We start from the raw sequence: 22883 nt of genomic DNA on the forward strand, positions 1-22883 counted from the left end.
TGCCTCTATTCTAAAGAGGTATCACACACGTTCTGCAGATAACCTTGGGCCTTCCCTGTAAATTCAATTGGCTTAATCCCTCCAACTGTCTCCTTTAAATCCCAAGTACGTGTACAAGTACGCGGAGAGAGACCCTTCGCCGTCTCGTGTTTTTGCACGTGTGCATCTGTGTGACTGCGGTCGCTCAGAACAAGCTGTGGCTTTTAAACGCCCAACTACGAGATCCTTTGGGGTCGCAGCGAGGATGCAGGAAGGAAAGGAGCTGACGTATGAATTTCCACAGTTCAAAAAAACACCAAACGCAAGCTGCTTGCTTGACTCTAACCTGCACGCCGTTCTGCTCAGGCCTGAACTCCTCCGGCCCCATGAACACCAAAGAGGTACGGCTCGATTATTTCCCTCTAAAATTAGTTTCAGTCGGTGGGGTGAGGCAAAATGATGCCTCCTCTCCCACCACTCTGCGTAATATAGCGATGGTGCCTAACTGCCACCAGGCTGGCCCCGCATAGGGAGGGCACATAAGCACTGGGGCGGTCCTTAAATCGCGCCACAAGTTGCAGGTGGTGCCGTCGGCGCAGAATTTTGGGGACCAGGACGTACTTTTCATCATCTGACTGTGACCCAGAGCAAGAGAGAGAACGACTGCAAATTGAGGGGTAAGGGGGGAACAGAAAGACAGGAAAGCACTGATAGGGAGAAAGCATGTACGAACAAGAAAACGCAAGAGCGAGATAAAGAGGCAGGAAGGTTAGGATTATGGAAGAAGATGTAATCAAGACTAGGCTGAGTTTGTATTTAGCTGCCTGACATTAAGCACTAGGGGACGTCACACATGCGCATACCACATAAGTTGATATCAACGGAGCTGTGCCCCGCTGCTGTTCACAGGGCTGCCACACTTTAGGACACATGTTAAAAAGTGTGCTGGAAGGACATTCATTTGAAACCTCTAATAGGACTCTGACGCAGCATGCCTTTAAAAGGCGAAATTTATGATTTCTGTGTATGGCCTGTGGTCGGCTGACAGAATAGTACACGTGTCTGCTTCCTGTGGCGGAAACTGGGGAGAATGTTGGGCTATACAAATTAATAAAATTCATTAAGAAAAGTTAAACTCTGAAAATGTTTGATTAATCCTGGCTCGTGCAGTTCTACATTTCTACTGATGTTGGAATTCTGCGTCAATACAACTTATGCGTGTTTGCCTCAGGCATTTCCCGATATTAGTTTTATATTTTCCGGCTAAAGTCTTGTTTTTTTACGCTACGCCGTTTATGTGACTAACCAAGCCTCGGATCAACGAAGCGCATCTGTTGAGGAAGTCTTTACCGTGTGTAGTGCTGCGAAGTGCGGGGAGATCCTACCAATGCTATATTGCAAAATAACTAAATTTGTGAAATACTGTTAAGTGCCTACCCGTTTTTTTAACTGCCTTCTCCCGTGTTGTAACTGCCCTCAGGTCCGCCATCTCGCTCTATGCTAGCAGGATGCAATGTTTCCAGAGCTGGAGCCATATTACACAAAGTGCCCCGAGGGCCGGTTCTAGGATTTCTGGGGCCCTGGGCAGAAAGGAAACATGCAAGGCCCCTTCTCATTTGCATACCATATGTGACTACCTAGGAAGTTATACGCACCCTTCCCCCTCCGCCAGTGACAAAGCGGGCCCCATCCTTCCAGCCTCCTTGGGAAACGGATGCCCCCTACTGCCAGTCCGGCCCTGCACCTCTTTCATAGCCCTTAGAGTGCTAAATGAGTTGCATAGCCTTTGAAAGTGTTAAAGGAGTGGCAGTGTACTTCCCACACTGCTTTTCAGAGGACAAGATTGCTTCATGTAACTTCACAGTGTATCTCCCCTACCTGGGCCAGGGGATGGAGCCCTCTGCATGGGCCTCACAGCACTACACTATAGCGCCCCCTCCCCTTTCCCAGCAAAGAGACAAACCTGATTGTAAGGCGCTGACATGAGGCCCCATATTGATGGGGTGGGTGCGGGGCCCTGGGCAGCTGCCCACACTGCCCGTACCTAGCCTTGGCCTGAGTGCCCTGGGGGCGCAATGGGCCATGTATGACCGTTTTCTCCACTGTGGAGCTCTTTGATATTACAGAAGGGGCCCAAATGCTAGTGTGCTCCTTCTGTAATACAGATCGCACCAGTGCTACACTTGCAAGGGTGCAACCTCAAGGGAGGTTCCCTCAATTGATTAAGAACTTTGCCCCAAACAATGAGGGCACCCTTTGCCTCTAGGTCTGCACCATGTTAAAGAGGAGTGCGCCAAGGCAAAAGCCCCGGGAGCAGTAGAATGGCTCACTGACTGTGCACCACAGAGATGTGGTGTTTAGTCAGTGCCTGCATCAGAACTATCTTTGAAAGGAGGGAAGAGAGTCCCATGGAATCGCAACACCGCCCTTTCAAAAGCAGGCCCGGTTTCTGCCTGCACAGTGAAAGGGGGACTGGCTGCTTGCAGCAGGCTGGGTTTCTACCTTTCATTGATGTGTTACCCTGAGGGCAGCCGCAAGTTCATAACATTAACTGCAATAGGGCAGTCTGTTCCAATGTGACCCATTTAAGGACACATCATGGTGCAAATACTAACAGTGCACCATAATGGATTCTGACCCTCCAGGAAGCCCCCAACCCTTCAAAGGGTCCCAATTCAGTCCAAGGTTAATGAATATCTGTGAGGTATAGGAGGCTTAGGGCCCCTCATCATATTCTGCAGGGGGCTCCCCATCATTTTACAATACGCCATTGGAAACCGTGGCCCCTATATATGATGCAGACCCTAGGCTTTTGTGTTACAAATTAATGAGAGACATTGCACAAATACTGCAGACACTCGTGAAAAGCTGCTTTAATGAGAAAATATCCTCACAGAAACATCACCCAGGACACAGCTTTGAAGGCCAAAAACTGGCCCCTCGCTAATATAAAAACCTAATTAATACCCCCACCCTTAAACTTCCTTTTTCACACTGCTCTGGGCACATGCACCCTAGAAGCAGCCACATTTATAACCTAGGAACCATGAGCTGCCATCCAGCGAGAATGATTTGTTTGCATATGGCTATTAAAATTGCAAAGTGGAAACAAAGGAGCGAGACTACATACCACCCAGCAATCCACAGAGTAAAGGACAGTGGCGGCTCCTCCGTTTGGGTGGAGGAGCATTGGCCCCCCTAAACCCCTCCCTCCAGCAGAAGCCGCTGCAAATACTTTAACAAACAAAATGATAATAAACTATGTACTCCCCTTGGTGCGCATGTATGTTTGGCCGACCATCTTGGGCCGGCCAAAGAACACATGTGCAGTAGGCTCTCTCCAGCCCAACACTACGTTGCCGGGCTGGAGAGAGCAGGCGCAGGCTCCCAGTCAGCCTGGGAGCGCCCTGGCTGGGCCCTCCCAGCCAATCTTGATGCTGCTCTGAGAAGCGTCAGGATTGGCCGCAGAGCAGGCTGGGAGTCTGTGCCTGCAGTGATGGGAGAAAGAGGAGCGGCAGAGGATCAGGTAAGATTTTTTTTAATTTTTTTAAATGTTTTAACTAAATTTACCCCCCCCCCGCACCCACCCCACCCCCAGTGAGCACCATGAACCGTGACTGGTAAAGGACCCACTACCAAGTCAAGATATCGAACAACTCATTTAATTAAGCCTGACCTGGTTCTTAAGTCAAAATTAATGTAACAAGTCACAGAGTGGAAAAGTTACCACTTTGTTGCTTTCAGTCTCACTGACACATGTAAAAAAGTATCACTGTGAGTGTGGCACATTTATGTTTAGAATATAAAGCACCATTGCCATGCCAGTTTTCACTTTTCCACTTAGTAAGTAAAGTAACTAGCATTGGTAGGCATACTTATTGCACATAGCCAACAATAGGTAAAAAAAAATTTTTCCTATGTCTCACCAATTTCCTCTTTTTAAACTCAGTCCTGCCCTGTCCCATGCTCAACATGGACTGGTAGCAGAGGCAATAAATAGGGACCTCCAGTTTAAGGCGATCCTCTTACCCTTAGTTTATGCATCATGCTGTGTTCAGACAGTGCTGCATCGAGAGCCCTCCAGTGCTTACCTGCTCCCATGCCTACCTGCTCACAATAGGCCACATTCAGAATTATTCTTACGTAACCAGGTGTGCTCATGTGCATTATTCAGACCTACCAACTCACATGGAACCAACGTGTCGCGTGATTTCGGCTCCCTTCACTTGGTCACCCAGCGAGGAGACGAAATCACACAGTGGCGGGCAAGGCAAGCTGGAAACCTCTGCATATAGTGGATTTCAAGCTCGCCTTTTGCAGCTGTAAGCAGCTGATGTCCATTAAGGGATGTGAAAAAATCCCAGGACATTGACGACAGCTTCAGCAACCAGTTCTTTTTTGGGGGTTGGGGAGTGGGTGGTGAGCTTGATGGAGGGCAGAGTGTCTCTTAGGTAGCTCTTTGGTACAAGGCCTCCTCCCCTTAAAGGCCCCACCCCCTCCTCACTCGACAAAATCGTATTACAGGTTGGCAGGTCTGCATTATGTTTTAAATTAAAAAATCTTAATAAAGTTTCACAAACAGTGGTACATGAGCTGCTTTAAAGAATCACATCCAATGATAAATAGTGTCATAAATGCCTAATCGTAAACAGCCTATTGTCCACCGCACAAAATACAAAATACAAAAGAATGAAAAGATTATCACATTGACTGAGATACCACTATACACCATTAGTGTTATTAATTAATTCTTTTGCCAGTGCTGAGATATGGGGAGTTGTAAAGTGTTAGGGGGCAGGGTATGTAATAAAAGACAAGCCTTGGCGAAGCCAATAGGTCTCGCCTTTAGGACCTATTTGCTTTGCCAGTGGTTATAGCCATGGTCCTCAGCATCCCCACTGTTGTGCAGCCTGGATTAAAAAAATGGAAAGGCACGCGACCTAAGCCTACAAAATGACATGAGCATTTTTTTTTAAAATTTTGTTGTTGATCCGAGTTGGATCTGTAAACAAAAAAGAAAAACAGTAATGTGGGTGGGTAGAAGGAACACAGGGGAGAGAGAAGCAACAATGGGAGCTGCAACACCAAGGGGGCGTCGAGCAAAATAGAAAGCAACATGCACACGGTATGCGAAGCAAGACAGGGGCACTGGTGGGGAGAAGCAACATGAAGGGCAGTGGTAAGGGAGATGGAGGGCAGGAGGAACCAGAGAGAGAGAGAGAGAAAGATGACCCATGTGGGGAGCTAAAGGATGGGACAGAGTGGAACATCACTGTGAGGAGAGAAGCACAGAGGTGATACTGCAACATGTGGTGTGGGATTAGCTCATGAGGGCATCGAGGAGGAGGGCAGAGGAAGCACACAAGCAGCAAAAGCACAACATAAGTGCTCACTCAGAGAGGGATACCTACATGAGGGAGACAGCAGGAAAACACATATACTCTCATAAAGGGCTTAAGCAAAAAGGAAAACGTAGTGCCTGAAAACAGAACGGTGAAAGGACAAGTCATGGGTCCATGCTCAAGGGGAGGGACAAACCGAAGAAAAGAAAGTGAAGAATCACATATCTTAACAAATCAGAACCAAAGAAGTAAGAGTGATAATAAAGCCTATCTGGATTTTATCACATTTGACCATTGATCAGTACATGGTGTAGGGAGAAAGGAACATTTGTATTATTAGCAGTGCTTGCTGTGTCATTCCAGAGTAGTCTGATATTTATAAAATGGTGCTTCTTTACATGGGTTCGAACTAGGATGTGTCAGAGGAGAGAGTGTGAGTAGGCCACTGATGTGGTGGACAGCAATCAGCGGGTGGAATGGGTACCATGGCTGAATAGGCATCTGTCCCTTAGAGCAGCTGATATGTCCCCAACCCCTAGGGTATAGCCTGGATTTACTCCAGGTCAGGCGAATCCTGGGTTGGTTTCCTAAAACTTAGTTATTTTGTAGTTTGCAAGATATGCAATTATCAACATTTTTTCTGACATAGTAAAGGTGAGAGGAACCTATCCAAATTTGAAAATCTTGCATTTTTTTTAAAGTAGGTTTCATATCATTGTTTTGATGCATTAGATGAAAGTTAATGTGTTGTGCCTGAGTTTAGGAACTTACCTGCTTGTGGCAGGTGGATCACAGATGACCAGCTCCAAAAAGTAAAGTGAGGAGAAATAAATGTTGTACCAGCCGTTTCACCACAGCTACTTCATTGCTCTTCTCTTATGTTTATTGTATATACGGTACTTACATAGTGCAAAACTAAACATAGGATCTGAAGGATACAGGGAAATGGAAATATATAAATTTGATACATTATATGGATACATTTGATTGATTTACATGAGAATGAGAATATTGCTTGTTCAATGTTGTTGATATGGGAAAGAGAAATTATATTGTATTGATAATTCATCAATATTTAAGAACGAGCCTACTGAATTGTACCTCCAAGAAGCACAAATGGTCGATCTGTGAGCAGGTATTGGAGGAAAATGGTCTTTTCCCTAAATTGTAGGATGGAGGGGGACATACTCAGATGCTGGGGGAGGTTGATTAGCCATGGGTTGCTCTTTGGCCCCTGAGACCACAAGCTTCTTAGTGAGGTAGACCAAGCCTTTCACTTAATGCAAGACGTGATGGGAAGCCAGTGGAGCTCTCTTGTGATCAGGGTGACATGATAAGATTTCCCAAGGCCAGAGCTAGGGCAGACAGTGTCATAGAAGACTCCATTGAGAGGTGGAATTTGGTTAATTAGGGTATTCCTGCTGTCAATGAAGAAGAGCATAATGGCTTGTAGAGTTGAGCTAAAGTTTTTGGGGGAATGCAGTTTTAGAGAATGTTCATCCAGGAACTGTCTGTTTTGCTTTGTAAGCTAATTAGTCTATAAGGGAAAGTTCAGTCATCCTAAAAGCCAATGGACTCTGCACACTGCTTGAGAGAGGCAATTAATTCCAGAAGGGTAATCCCAGAGAGCCATGATTGTCATTTATTTCAGTGACGTTTGCCATCAAGAAAAACAAATGCTGCCTGCCTTGGATGTGATTTCAGAAAGTCTGACATACATGATTTGATGAGTTTGAAGCAGGACGTAAGATAATGGACGCCATTTAAAGACTTTAAAGGAAAGCCTTGTGTTGTGGTGCATTGGTGGATCATGATCTCTTATTTGGCCATATTAGGGGGTAGAGATGAAGTAAGTGTAGTGCAGAGATGGGACACTATAAAGTCCTGCATGTTACTGGGAGAAAACGTGTGGTCTCCATTTGTAATAATGAGTCGAATCAAGTAAGTCCTGGAAGTACCATCCTGAGGTTTAGTGTGTAGACAGGGTCCCTAGGAGAGCCAAGTGTGCTACAGTATAAAATGCTCCTTGCAGGTCTAGCAGTGCAAATAAGCAGAAGTTCCCTTTGCAGGTGACATTTAGAATATCATCTTCCAAACAGAGGCATAGGAAATGTATTTGCTCAATATGAGATTGGCGGAGGAGTTCATTTAACTGGTTTTAGTGAGGCAAGTGATGCTCCGACTGAGAAGAAGGAATTAATGATTAGTGGTTGATGGCAAAATACTTCTTGGGGATTTAAATCAAAGTTGAGGATTGCAATATATTTTCTTTATAGATGGTGACATAGATGTTTTGGTGGACCCTGGAGAATTCACCCCACTCCTATGGTGAGTGGGGTGATAATGTGCTAGAAGGAGTGTTGGTGGAGTTGCAGCAGCATTTTTGGAACGGTTGTTCATCAACTCAAAATCCTACCTCAGCGTTATGATTATATCAATAAAGTGTAAGTTGATTTTCGAGAATTTGTGGATTTGTGGACTGAGCAATAAATAATAAATGTTGGAAGTGAAGAATGATGCTCTGCTTTAGAGATTTATAAAAAATGATCTTGTTTGGTAACGTGCAAAATTGTTTACAAATAAAAGCGAGATTTTCCTTTAGTGATGAATTGTTTGTGGATTTATACTGCAAGTCTTTCGGGACATGGGATTTGTGGTATGGATATTATAGTCAGTTTGTGTAGTTCCTTCTTGTTAGAATTCATATCTTGTGTGTGCTAAAGCTCAGAGAGTTTTGGGTTGATGTTTTTGATGGATGGGTTATGGCTTGATTGGAAACATGACGTAGGGCTGTGTTTAAGGTGTAAACACTTGTTTTGATGCATTTTGAAGAGAGAGTTATGAGCTGAAACAGTGATGAAGATTTTTCATAGGGAGGCTTTCCAATAGCCTGTTGGGTAGGCCAATTGCAGATTTAGTGTTATGGGAGGTAGAGGAAGGAATTGTGTGCTGGTTAGACAGTGTTCAACTAAAATACTGGGCTCCAAAGGTAGCTTCTTCAAAGGCGGGGTCAGCATGACCTCTACAGGTGCAGACTCAGTGCTTAATATGTAAAACAAAATAAATACATCATTGCAGGAGTACAACACCACTGCTAGCACTGCTGAATACCATGGTTGATGAATAACTAAAGCTGCTTACATTTTAATTCCACTACATGCCTCTTTCTTCTGACACGTTAAACTTCCGTTCTCATTATATTACTCTGGAAGGTTCCAGTGTTTTTTTTTACATTTCAGTCCTTAGGTATTTCATAAAGGAAAATTAAAACATTGTACACAGCAGTTCCTCATGTACTAAAACTGAATTTAGTCAAATTGGTCGCAATTTGTACACCAATTTTTACCAAATGCATTTGCTTTTTGTGAACTGGCCTATGAACTAATAGGTCAGTCCACAAAATACTGAAATGTAGTGCGTCACAATTCGACCTACCTCATAAAAATGAATGATTTGGACTGCAGAGTGAGATCTACCATAATGAGCTGCCAGCCCAGTTATGGTGGCCTGCTGGGGTCAGCGGACCACCATGTCTGAGATTGCTTTTAAATTAAGCAACCTTTTTTTAAAATGCTTTAAAAACACAATTAAAACTTTTACAAACATTTCCTATGTTCAAGAGGTTTCCCATGGAGCTGCATGCTCTTAAAAATGTTTTTGTCCACATTCTCAAAGGGGAAGGGATCCATTACGGACCCCTCCTTGTTTACGAATGGGCTACCACCTTCTTTGAAGTGGTGGTAAAATATGTTTTGCAACTAGATTTTGGGTGCAAAACAATAATACGTACAATAAGGATTTGATATTTGGAAGGGACGCTCCTAACACAATTCCTTATGGTTTCCTAAACCCATAAATGAGTGACAAGATTAAATGGATAACAAGAACTTCTCTCATGCCTGACTTGTGGCGATGGACTAATCCAAAAAGAGTTCACGTGAAATGCAACAGTTCTGAACCCTCCAACTATCATCCTATTTCTTTGTTAAACATGACTGCAAAGATCTATGGTATAACCCTCTTATTACATTGTGAAAATTGGCTATTGGAGAAGGTATTATTCTGAGAGATCAGGGAGGCTTTAGGGAAAACTATTCCACAGCCGACCACAGTCTGGCCCTTTGGACAACGGCGAGTCAGTCTTTAAGAACAGCTGGCAAATTTTGCTGTTGCTTTGTCGACTTTTGAGCCACATTCGATCTTGTCGACCATGCAAAACTATGAAACAAATTACAGGATTTTTAAGTCTTTTTTGAATTTCTGCATATGATCCAAAAGCTCTATTTGCAAAATTGGATGCAAGTGCACCTAAATGGAAATGGAATCCTGCTTGCCAAAATCCCCATCAAAAATGGGCTTCAACAGGGATGTGTTCCAGCCCTCTACTTTTTAGTTTGTTTACTTCTGATCTGCCTGCCAACCTTGTACTATGCCATTCTCCCCTAAAACTGTAAGCTATAATACTTCTGGCCTGATTTAAGAAAAGTTGTGTGGCACTCAGTGCAGCGCCACGTTTCTTACGCCTGTTAGCGCCCCCTTATGCCACCATGCATTCGTTATAGTGGTAGTTAGGAGAACTAGCATCAAAATTGTTGATGCTAGGTCTGAACTTTGCAGGATTAGCGTAAAAAAAAGTGACGCTAATCCTGCAAAGCCCATTGAGGCTCATTGAAAACAATACTGCGCCTTCTTTTCACACTTTTAACACGTGCTCTGACAGGCGTTAAAAATGTTGAATAAAATGACGTAAAGAAATCTCTTAGATTGCTTTGCGCCATTTCTTGCCCCCTGCATGCATTGTGGTACTTTGTACATTTGGCGTGGCGATTATGGCCGCGTTCGGCCACATTAGCTTAAAAACAAATGACACTAATGTGGCGCAAGGAGGCACTAGGGGCTCTTAAATCTGCCCCTTGATGTCTCATGAATGCTGACGATCTTGTCCCCATGAATTACACCCCTGTCGGCATGTAGCAAAATAAGCCTTTTTGTTTTTCCTCAGAATGCAAGGATACACTTTTTACGCCTCGAACTACACTTGATCTCGTAAGACTTACTAGCTAAAACCCGTGTCCTGAAAATTTTACATTCCTTGGTAAAATAAAATATGGGGGTAATTATACATTTTCTGTTTTAATTGCAAGGGACTCTCAGTTCTATTCAGACCACATTTGCCAAAGTGTTAAGTTTGCTCCTAATTGCCAGCTCATGCATTTAACGTTGACATGCTTTTAATCTTGACAAGCAAATGAAGATGGGGGAGGCAAACGCCATGCTTAGCCAATCAGCAAGACTGCTCAGCTTATCGTTTCATCAGGGTTATCTGCTGACTAAAAAATCTGCTAACCATTTGAATGAAAATTTGGAAGATGAAGGAACATTTATTTCCTTATTAAACTTCCAAATACGAGAACGAGAAACCACATTTTGCAGATTCGCATAGGCATAGGCCCCATCTGGAGAATACCCCCAACTCTTTTAAATAGAGTTTGTCACAACAAGGTTTCTATCATGCGAGCTGGGAGTGCAATATAATGTACATCGTGTACTACTTGATTGTTTGTATTTTAAAGAGTTCTTCGCCCAACATTTTAAAAGTTATAGAGTTTTATCAAAAATAGAGGCACAACGCATTTTACTTCTGCTGAAAAGTTTTTATATTGCGTTAGCTCAAGCAAAATTGAATAAAGTGGTACAGAAAAAGTTACTTTTGTAAAAGCAGCCTATGTGGAGTTTTCTTTGTCTTCAATGTTTAATGTCGACTTGATGTTACAGTCTATGGCTTAACGTCCGGTTTTAACCAAAAGCAAGACTACATTAACTTTCTGTCTATTTAAAACTGTCTTTTGCATGAGACGGGTTTGTTAGCTTTAAATGAGATTACGTATTTTATTAGGATGAACGTTTTCACAGTAGGGGAACACAGTGCACTTTTCTTTTTCTGGCAGTGGCCAGGCTGAATTGCTTCTAACTATTATGAAATTGTAATTTATCTCAGTCGTTTGTAAATGGATTTTATTTATGAACATTTTACTTTTTAATTAGAAGCTGTCTAGTACTCTACATTTCTATAAGATCTTTTCTTGAAAATAAAGGCATTAATGCCAAAATATTAAACCCATTTAACAATTCTAAAACTTTCAGGATGGGCTTAGTACATTGAAAAATGTCTATGTCTGTAACTCGTATTTCAGCTCAGTCGTGTATCACTCCTCCTACCCTAGCTTGTCTTAGAGTTTCAAGGGTTGGTAGGTGCACTTGTTTGGCAAATTGTGAGATGGCCTTTCCGGCACTCCGGGCCTGGCCTTTGTTTCATCAAGATGGTTCTTCAACATTAGTGAGTTGGACACAGCCAGGTATTGGAACGTTATTAATGTGTCAAGTGACTGTTTTCCCATTATTGTTAGTTTAGGTATTGCAGTTTCAGCTCGTATAACCCAAATCATTACCTTAGACTTTACAAGGTTGATATTGAGATAGTGTTTGCCACAGTACCTTACCAGGCATTTTATTAGGGCCTGAAGGTATTTTGCATCATTGCCAAGAGAATGCAGTCAATTCTAGCTGGTTCTTTTTTCATCTTTGCTTTCTCCACGTGTCAGAGTTTTCCTCTCTTTCACGTCCTCGTTCTTTCTCCCAAAGTCTGATGAAGAAAAATAAGTCCATAGCCTCAAAAAAGAGTGCAGCTACGGTTACAGTTTGATGATCGTGCAGATGATGGGCATTGAGTAAACGGAACTTTTGATCAGTTTTGTTATTCATGGAGTTTGAGCTTCCATAAACTCCAAGACGGGTTCTAAACCCAGACCCCCAACAAGGTTTTTAAAAGGCCACCAAATCTGAGGGCACTTAATTTAATTAAATGCAGCTGTCTACTCATCATCACACTCTGAGCTTATAGCGACAGAGGTCCTGTCACTGGTTTGTCTTGTCACCCAGGAGACAACACCTTGGTTACCAAACATTTTCACAATTTACAGCATTCTTCTTGGAAACAAACAAGTTCAAGTTTGGAGTCCAAAACATCTTGGAGATCAGCTTGAATTCTTGGGCAAATGGGCAGTTTTTGAGACAATGGAATAACTCTGCCAAGCTCAGCTGCTCATACATTGTTCGACCCCCTACATGTGAACAGCCTTTAGAGATCATAGATGCTGCTCAACCCAACAGGCCAATTGGAACCTCAGGAGACCTTGAGATGGAGATCTCACTCCTTGGTGATTAATAGGCATTGCTGACACTATGTTGTCAAAGTGTACTAACACTGACCTCCTTTTGATAAAACCCACAAACATCTTGGGAGCACTGAAGATTTCTGACTGGTCCTTCCAGTTAAATGATCTTTAGCTCTCTAGAAGGGACAAACACTCTTGAAAAACATTAGATTCCAATGTGTCTCTCCCTCCCAGGGCACTGGCATCCATTATTACAACTACCGGAAGTAGGGGTTGAAGTAAAACTCTCTTCAACTTGTTTAGAAGATGTAGCCACCCTGCCAAATGCGAACGAAGAGTTGACATTACAGAGAGAGGAATATTGAATGTTGAGAAACAGGATTCTACAGGGTTAAACTGTTTGTCAGGAGTGGATGTATGTGAAGATGTGCCCAGGCCACAGTGAAAGCTCATGCCACATAGGGCCTTTTATTATTAACCAAGCCCTTACTGAGACCAAGATGCTGGATTAGAAGTCTTACAGAAGAGATAGAAGTTTCTGTGCTTTATCCAAAGGAAGACAGACCAAATCCAGGTCCGTCCTGGATAGGCTCCAGTGAAAGTTGTGTCCCAGGTTGACACAAGGTTTGATTTCTCTAGATGGAGGAGCTTATTGTTAGCTGTTGTTGGACTTGATCTGCTTCTTCCATTGACGAGCCCAGGGTTATCCAGTTGTCCACGAGAATGTTTGTTAATCCCTGAGGATTTAGTGAGGCTGCAGTTGTAGACTACACTTTCATGAAGGCTTGAGCTGAACTGAGACAGAAGGGTAGTACTTTGAACTGAAAATGCAGATCTTGAGCAGCAATCAGAGGTGCAATATGGATCTCAGAGTTATTTGAATGTACAGATAGGCATCACGAGCTTCAGGATTATCATAAAGTCCACCAAAGATAACAACCCAATGTCGATTTTCGATATAGGATGGTTGGTGAGCAACTCTCTTTTCCATATTCCTGAGGTCTATTTCTAAGCAAAATCCAACCCACTTCCTGAGGCCTTGGGGACTGGAAAGATGATTGAATACACTGCTTGGCCGCTGTGATGCCAAAGGGCTGTCATGATGACATTCATGTTTAACAATTCTGGAAGGAGTTCTCCAGAGTAAGTCAACATTTGTCCTAGTGTAAGAGCCTTCAATCTCCAGGCAACTGCAGAAAGCTTTGCTGTTTCAAGTCACTCTGCTTTGTCCAGCCAGTTGTGGTAAAATAGCTACCCTAGCTAGTTATTCTCAGGATTTGCACCCGGAATATGGAACACTATCCTAAAAGAGATTTGATTGGCCCATTAGTCGCCCTTGTTTGATAACAGACTGAGGAACCCCTGTTTCTGAACCACACATAAGCATATCGTGTCGAGGTGATCCTGTGCTATTGCTACCTATAACTGAGCCCAATTACACACTCTTTTTTGCCACCATCTACTTCCTCCCTTGCAGCGCTGAGACCATCTGTCTGGTGTCTCTGCATGTGCTCTCTTCATAATGCCTTCTTCCGTCATACATTCTTACCAGTCTGAAATAAATGCTTTCCATATTGGCAAAAACCATACGATCCTTCCGCTAACTGGCCCTGGTGTCCATGCTTGCCATTGTCACTAGTACTGATTCAAGCTGCTGTTGTTTTAAATCTTAAATTCCCCTTCCTCTGCCATGACCCATGGATTCTTCGGAAAGGCTGCTGTTTCATGGATGGTTCAGCCCTCTAAGTCAGTTACAAAATGGTGATTACCTACACAACTCATGCAATGAGAAGTAGCTTTTTGAGATGCAGCTGTATGCCAGTCTCTAAGCAATAGATTCCCATGAGTCTCAATTAATGAACCCCCATTAGGGCAGCTGCTAGATCGAAGGTTACATGTGATAGGAGCTCCACTTGTCTCTCCTTGCCCTCTAGTAGAGCAGAGCATTACATGCCTTCGTCCACCCTATGAACAATTCCCTAAAACCCTTTAGCAAGTAGTAGGCAGTATAAGCCATATCTATCACTTTTGTCAAGGTCAGGGAAGCACCTGAATACACTCTGCGCAGGGCTCAATCTACTTTTCTGTCCTTTGGGTCCTTAAGTACTGCATTGACTGCCACCAAAGATCTGCTGAGCAAATAATTAAATACATAATCACTGGCAATGAATCAGGAAAGAAAGGGTCCAACACGGGATACCAATGTGCCATAAAGGGTCGAATATTGATCCTCTCCAGATCTTGCCATTTTCTTAGCAGCCCCATCTTAATTAGATAATTTTTTGTCCCCATGTCACCATCCGTAGAACTAGAACTTTGGATTTTTGAATAAATACACCAGCCAAACCTAGGAAGGGTAGCTTCCCATTGTTATGCACAGAAACAGCCTCAAATGTGCTGTTCTGCAGTACCTCATTCAGGTGTAATCAATGGACGTATTGCCAGTCTACAAAGTCTTTCCAAATCTTAGAAAATATTCTGGGGTCACATGCTATGTTGAGCTGCCATGCATAGGTAGCAGTTTTGATCCAATCTGTGGCTAGCGGCGGAACTATAGTGGCCTATTTTTTACATATCTCATGTCTGGTTAGCAGGGCTACGTCAGATGTACCAGTACTGATTGAGCCACTCCCATAGACATTAATACATGGCTTACCTTGATCTCTTGTTTTAAAACCCCACATAATGTCCTACTACAACTGCCCAGTATGTCTATAGGCTTAGACATTCCAAAAACATGTGCCGGTCATTCGCCTTAGCTGATTGCATTTCTTACATCTTGGATGATTCGGTGTGAACTTTGCCAGTCTCTTGGGTCTCCAGTATATATTAAGGATAATGAAGAGTTTAATCTTTTTCAGGGGACGGCTATAACTGTTACATAAAGTAGATTCAAAGATACTTGCCATATTTCTTCATTTACCAGTTCTGGCAAGTCAATCTTCCAAACTTGGTGTGGATTAGCCAGATATTTCTCCTCCACCTTGATGAACTCCCTATACCAGTAAACAACCTCTTCATGCAATCTAACTTTTTTCATTAATATATCATGGTACTCTTCACTATCGTTGTCCTTTCATCCTTGAGTCACCCACCTTGAGCTCAACTGGAGATATTTAAATCTCGCCAGCTTTCCTGCTATAGCAGTCAGGTTATCATCCCATTCTTAATGAGATGACGAATAAGGAGGGCACACTGTGTACATTCTGGGTTAATCCCAAGCAATCTCGTGTTGCATGGGTTTTTCAAGAGAATAGCACTAAGATCTTCCTTCCCACTATATTTGCCTAGTTTATCTAAAGCCTCTGCGTCTTTATTAGCATCACTCTAGTCGTCAGCAGAATCAGTACCTTTGGGACTTCAAGGTTCTGAAGGATCCTTAGTTCCTTTATAGCAAGAAAGGGCGTCCAAGCTGTCTTTCCTAATTCTTTAAATATTGGCTTCAGAAGGTGATTCATTTTTGTCCTCTTTCTTATGGCGATGATGATGGGTAAAGAGGAGAATGAGAGGAAGCTGAAGAAGGCTCCAAGGATCTCTGTATTGTGGAATGTTTGCCTAGGAGTACAGCTATCACGGTCCAGCAAAACACATGCACACATACCTGAATGGAAAGCCCAACTAATCATGTGAACCATTCACCCCACACTTCCAGCAACTGAAGATCCACGCATGTGCATTGTCCAAGCTACATAGTTATATCACCCGGACACATGCACAATTTCATCACTACAGCCCTCATTGCGTACTAAGTAACCAAACAGAGATGATACACACCCTCATGCAACTCCCAAATGAAGGAAGCTTCTGTGTATGTATGATTCCCTCAACTCCCTTGACAGCGACACACACACATACAAACACACAAACACACACACACACACACTCTCTCTCTCTCTCTCTCTCTTTGTCTTTCTCTCTCTCTCTCTGTGCTAGTTATAGTTAGGTCAGACTCCTCATAGGAAAGGAGGCATACATTGTTTCTTTAGTAACTTTGCCACCGATTGACAAATCCACATAAAACTTTTCAAAATAAATTAATCCACTTTGGCTCTTTCAAGTAGTAGCCAAGGAAAAGGAGGTGGGTCCCAAAATTGCAGTTTCCAATTTTAATTTCCCATAGAGAAAAAATGAACAGCTGAACGGAGTTACACCAAATCTGTTGAAAAGTTAGAACTTCACTCCAAAAGTATATCTGTTGAGATTTGGTGTAAATCCATTCATTTTTTTAAAGGGTTTAAAAAGGTGGGCATGAAGTCAGGAGAGACTTAAGAGATTCCCTGGATTGTTGGTGCCCAGATATTCTCTTACTGGCCTATTCAAAGTGGATTGGCAGGTTTTGATTGGCTGGACACAACATGGATAATATGTTGTGGTAGTCATTACACAACTCGGGAACCTGGTCCATGAATACTGAAAGAAAATCAAAAGCTTCATAAGTGGACATGGAAGGAACACTCTGACCATTGACCATCAGGGCAGTAGGGGGCCCCTCCTTTATGTCAAAGTAAAATTCATATATATATATATATACACTGAATAAACCAAAGGTTACAGGGAGGGGCGTTACAGTTAGTTTCTGAATTCAGCAGTTATAATTAGAGTTCTTTCAAGAAACTATAACTCACACCCTAAGGTAACTATAACTTGTGCCTTCACCAAGCACAGCTAATTACCTCACATATTATATCATTGATGAGATCTTGTATGGCATCTTTTATATTATCACTGCAACATTTGCAATAAAATTATTCATAAGAAAACTGTGCATGGCAAGGGCGCAAGTTATAGTTACCTTAGTGTGTGACCGATGGCCGTGCATGGTGGGGGTTGATTGCAAGGTCCGGCCTGTAGCCAGGCCGTGCAGCCAAGCCTTTATAACCACCCAGTGCCGCGCCCTTCACGGTCTTTGGCTGTGTGCTGTGAAAGTTGGCCACAGGGCCTTTCTCTGTCAGTGAGTGGGTGCATGAGTGTCTGAGTGGGTCTGAAAGTGGGTGTGTGAGTGTATGAGTGGGTCTGAGTGGGTGGATGAGTGTCTGTGTGGGTGTGTGAGTGGGCGCACAAGTCTCTGAGTGCATGTATGAGTGAATTAATTAATGTATGAATGAGTCTGTGGTTTTTCTTTCAAATTTTTTCATATTTGCGAATATTTTGTGAATGATTTGCAAAAATTCCTGAATTTTCCCAAATATCGTGCATGATGACGCAAAATTATTTTAAACCCATAATTTGTCCCTGAAAAACACCTTTATCACACCCCAGGGGTCAGCGTACCTTAACCGTGACCCCTTATGCCTCTTTCAATTAGAATTGTCACCCCTTGGGACCGTGTACAGTGAAAAAAAAGGTGTCTGCAACTTTCTAGTTAGGCTCAGATCAGCCAACTACAGTGTTTCTTTTTGCATGCACATTCACAAAAATTTGCAAATATTTCACTAAATATTTGCTAAATAATCACAAAGGTGCCTCAGCAAGAGATATCTAAAATTATTTTCCCTTTAATTTCTCAAAAACTACTGAATGGATTTGCACCACACAAGCAAATGAACAATATGCGTACTGCAACCTAGCTTTCTGCCAAATTTGGTGTAATTCCATCCAGAGGTTCGGGCTGTAGTTGTGTCTAAAGGTCCTATGGGAATTAACATGGAAAACACAACCTTTTTGACCCCCACCCCTCTTTTTACTCAGCCCCCGCTTGACAGATCACCTCAAAGCTTTCAATGGAGAACAAGAAAACAAGAATCACTAAATCACCGGGTCACTTTTTTTGGGAAAACTTTGTGAAGATTCGTCGAACGATGCCAAAGTTAAAACGTTTTCTATGGAAACATGGTCCTAACTATAACTACGTAGTGGCGCCTGCCACTAGGTAATATATATATATATATATATATATATATATATATATACAGTACATATGCAAAAACAACAAGTGATGGACGGAATGCTGAACAATGTCAAACATTCACCCCCAGTACAGAGATCTGGGCCTAAATCCATCGTTTTTTTGCTGCCCATGCCATTCCAGTTTGGACCCAGCCATATGCAAATCAGTCTTGACCCTGTTCCCCATGGGAACAGTCCAGCCCGAACTGCCAGGCCAGGTCTTCCCTGGACTGGAAACAAGCATCCTGGGAGCGGTTTCGGAGTTTCACCCCTCATCAGCCAAGCTAGCTTGAATCCAGTGGCATGGGAAGCACGGGACCCACGTCTGGGCATACCCTTCCCACTTAGGGTGACAAATGCAAAAACAACAAGTGATGGACGGAATGCTGAACAATGTCAAACATTCACCCCCAGTACAGAGATCTGGGCCTAAATCCATCGTTTTTTTGCTGCCCATGCCATTCCAGTTTGGACCCAGCCATATGCAAATCAGTCTTGACTCTCTTCCCCATGGGAACAGTCCAGCCCGAACTGCCAGGCCAGGTCTTCCCTGGACTGGAAACAAGCATCCTGGGACCGGTTTCAGGGTTTCACCCCTCATCAGCCACGCTAGCTTGAATCCAGTGGCATGGGAAGCACGGGACCCACGTCTGGGCATACCCTTCCCACTTAGGGCGACAAATGCAAAAACAACAAGTGATTGACGGAATGCTGAACAATGCCAAACATTCACTCCCAGTACAGAGATCTGGGCCTAAATCCATCGTTTTTTTGCTGCCCATGCCATTCCAGTTTGGACCCAGCCATATGCAAACCAGTCTTGACCCTGTTCCCCATGGGAACAGTCCAGCCCGAACTGCCAAGCCAGGTCTTCCCTGGACTGGAAACAAGCATCCTGGGACCAGTTTCGGGGTTTCACCCCTCATCAGCCAGGCTAGCTTGAATCCAGTGGCATGGGAAGCACGGGACCCACGTCTGGGCATACCCTTCCCACTTAGGGCGACAAATGCATATACATATCTGTGTATGTATATATATGTATTTATTTATTAGGGGTTACACGGTATTGAGTGATCAACCCATCCCACGGTACCAAACCTGATATCGCAAGGCTGAAAATTATAGGTCTGTTCTTAAATGTTTGACCGTAAGTGTAATAATAATAATAATAATAATGAAAATAAAAAACATAAATTATAGATTCCGAGGCACCTTTCCATCCAGGTACTAATTAGGAATACCCTGCTTAGCTTTGGAGATCGAATGAGATTGGCTGAATTGATGGTTGTAGTATGGCCACAGTCATGAAAGACTGCCATTTCTGTCCTCTTATGCTGACATATGTACCGACTCACAGCCTGCTCCATCCACCAACTCTTGTCATGACCCTTTACCAAATGCCCTAATTCCTACCGTCTCACACACATCTCTCACACACTTGTTATGGACAGTCAAAGCCAGGGACAGCCCTTTCCTTGAACCCTATTTAAACCCTTGTTTCATTTGCGCATCCACAGAGGCTCAGCCAGCACTCTTTTAGGCACCAAAATTAACAGATCAGCAATGCACCACAACAAGAACTGCCTGCCACCCCTGCTGCTTTGTGTTTGAAACAAAGAGTCTGTTAGAGAGTTACAAACCCAGGTCTATTATGCAACGTTTGACCATCAAAAAATATATTATGAATACTGATGATGATGATGATGATGATAATAACAACAATAAAGAAACATTTGAATTAGGGAGGGAGGATGATAAGTCTGTGGCAAGCAACAAAACGTCTACAGAACCTGGTACTCTCTAGCGATCTCCCGTCCAAGTACTAATCAAGCCCACCCTGAACAAGGTGTTACTCATACTACATTTAGAATATGATTAAAAAAACAAGAAATTCACAAAAAATCCACAAGTTAAAGTGAAATTATTGGTTAGGTATGGTAATAAGATATTAACATACATTAAAAAATAGCCATCCAAAAATAAAAAAATAAAGAAGTTTAAGTAACGTTATGCATTTAAAAATCAAACAACCACTAAAATTTGCCAGTTATTGATCAGTGAAGACAAAATAATTACGAAAATAATAAAAACTGAATGTACCATATGTGTGAAATGAATCTTACATATTTACTTAATTGTGGGACAGAGGGCCCTATCCACTAAACAGAAATGCATTGACACACCAACTAGATATGATCTGAAAAACAAAAATTGGTAATTTAGTGTGGCTCTGAGAAGGGCCTCCTCTTGATTTGAGTAAGGCAGAATGTTGCCTTACAGAAAACCTACCTGAAAGAGGGCGGTCTCCGAGTGTAGGGGTGGTGGAGACAAAAAGACTATGGGGCTGATTAACAAAACCCCTTTTGTGTATTGGAGGTAGTACTAGAGAAGTACTCTTTTATGTACTCTTACATGCCTTTGTGATCTGGTCTTAAAGTGTCCAATTTTCGATTAGCAAAACGTCAAAGAAGGGCACAACCCTTTCAATATCGGCTAACTGTACATAAATATTCCCTGAAAAAAGTCCAGTTCTATTCTCATTTTAGATGGTTTGGGGCCAATTTCTAAAGATGTGTCAGAGTATGTAAAAGAGGCCTCCAAAATGCCATGATGAACAGTCAAATAAGTACATGAATGACCTAAAAGGGAACCTCGAACCTCGAAGAATAATAGTAAAATAATTGTAGAGTGAAATTGTTGCTCCATATTGAAAACGTTTTACAGAGAAAGTGGAATAGTTGTTTTACACCCTATCAAATGTGTATTTCTTTAAAACCCTTGCCAGTAAACTCCTAGGCAAATGTTCTATATAGTTAAATAACAATTCAATTAAAACAACCAAAATAATAGCAGAATTGAAATGATATTGTTAGAGAAAAGATGATCCACACAAGAGGCAGGGTAGGTGAGACCATTTCCTGGTCCTCCTTTACTACATCTAAAGATACTAGTGCAACTCTTGGAATCTTCCATACAGTTGATGTCCTAGTATACTATAAGACATCAGCCATGAAAGAGAGGCAGCAAGAACAAAACCACACATCTTCTCTTGCAACAAAGCACACACATTTACAATTACTAAAAACAGAAATGGAGGAAAATAGAGAAGAAACCACTTCCTAAAAACTACAACAGTTAAACTGCATAGTCTTTCTTGTAAGCAAATATTCTGTGAAATTGTTTTTCTACACAACAGCAGTTGTGTTAACTCTTGTCTTCTCATGCAGGCAGCTCTGCTAAGTGTCACACTTCAGGGGTTAGTCTAACATATTTTAGTGTTGCCTGCATCACTGCACTAAAATACTATATTGCACGTCGAGTGAAGCACTCCACCAAGAGGTACTGTATCAGATCTATGCTGTTACAGCATATTGCTTTGCTAAAAGCAGTAAGTCAAGAGTGCGCTGCTGGGGCCAGGTCATAGAGAGGCAGTTGCTATGGCTACAGCTCTCAGACTTAGGGCCTGATCTAGAGTTTGGCAGCAGGGATACTCCATCACAAACATGACGGAGAATATGTGAGCCATGCTGCAAGTGCCATAGGATATAATGCATTTGTAATATGCTGCACAGGATATCCGTCATGTCTGTGGCGGTGTATCCCATACGTCAAACTCTAAATTTGATCCTTAGTTTGAGTTTGGGCTGCTTATTTACAATGTCTGGGAATTCTGCTGCGCTCTTTGTAAGAAAGTAATGGAGGGGAATATATTGGGCCCTCATCTCCTTCCCTAAAGGTAATTCTTATCAGTGATGCAGTGCCTGTTTACATTCCGCGTTTTACCTCATATTACAATGGGTGGCTCCTTCACTATGGCGAAGGAACATCGCCCCACTGGCTGTGCCAGAAGCAGACAAATAAAACGATAGAACTTTTATTTGTCTGCTTCTGGCACAACCAGCAGAGCAGGGATTAGCGATGCTGGACCACAGAGGTGGGGGGCAGGAGGGGAGAGTGCACCTAAGTGCGCATGGTGTGTGGCCGGCCATACACACATGCACACTTAGGTTTCTCCAGCCCAGCTAAATACACAGCTGACCTGGAGAAACTGCATAGACCCCAGGGTTGTGTCTGAGCTACAGTCACTGCCACTCAGGCCAGTCCTGGTGCTGCTTTCATGCAAGGTTTTGCATGAAAGCAGCACCAGGATTGCTGGGGAGCCTAAGCTGGTGTCCCAGCAGTGAATGCTGGGATACCAGACGAAGAGGAGTGCGAGGCGGCAGGAGGCGGCAGGAACGGAGGCAAGCTAAGTTCTTTTATTTTTTATTTTCTTTTTACTTTGTCTCTGCCCCCCCTCCGCCCCTCCCCTTGCGTTATGCGGCGGCCGCCACTGCATATTAACTAAGAGCATATCCTTTTCTCAGATGTTGTATTTCTGTGAGTTTATTTTTATGCAATATGTGACTCAGTCATTCATCACAATATGTAACTCTTGTATAGTGCATCCTGTTTCCTGAGTCGCCTAGAGGCGTCTGGCTGAGTTCAGGTTGCAGCTGGGTTT

The 22883-nt window shown here is 42.9% G+C and overlaps 1 protein-coding gene across 2 annotated transcripts in view; it reads left to right on the top strand.

Annotated features, from left to right (window-relative positions):
- The first annotated feature begins 287 nt into the window (after positions 1-287).
- Positions 288-22883, top strand: part of SYTL3 (synaptotagmin like 3) — a 459450-nt gene continuing 436854 nt past the window's right edge. For both annotated transcript variants that reach the window (XM_069234590.1, XM_069234589.1), the window contains exon 1: positions 288-380. The gene's annotated coding sequence lies outside the window, so the exon portion shown is untranslated. The remainder of the gene's footprint in view (positions 381-22883) is intronic.

The sequence above is a fragment of the Pleurodeles waltl genome, chromosome 5, assembly GCF_031143425.1.
Source record: "Pleurodeles waltl isolate 20211129_DDA chromosome 5, aPleWal1.hap1.20221129, whole genome shotgun sequence".
Taxonomy (NCBI): domain Eukaryota; kingdom Metazoa; phylum Chordata; class Amphibia; order Caudata; family Salamandridae; genus Pleurodeles; species Pleurodeles waltl.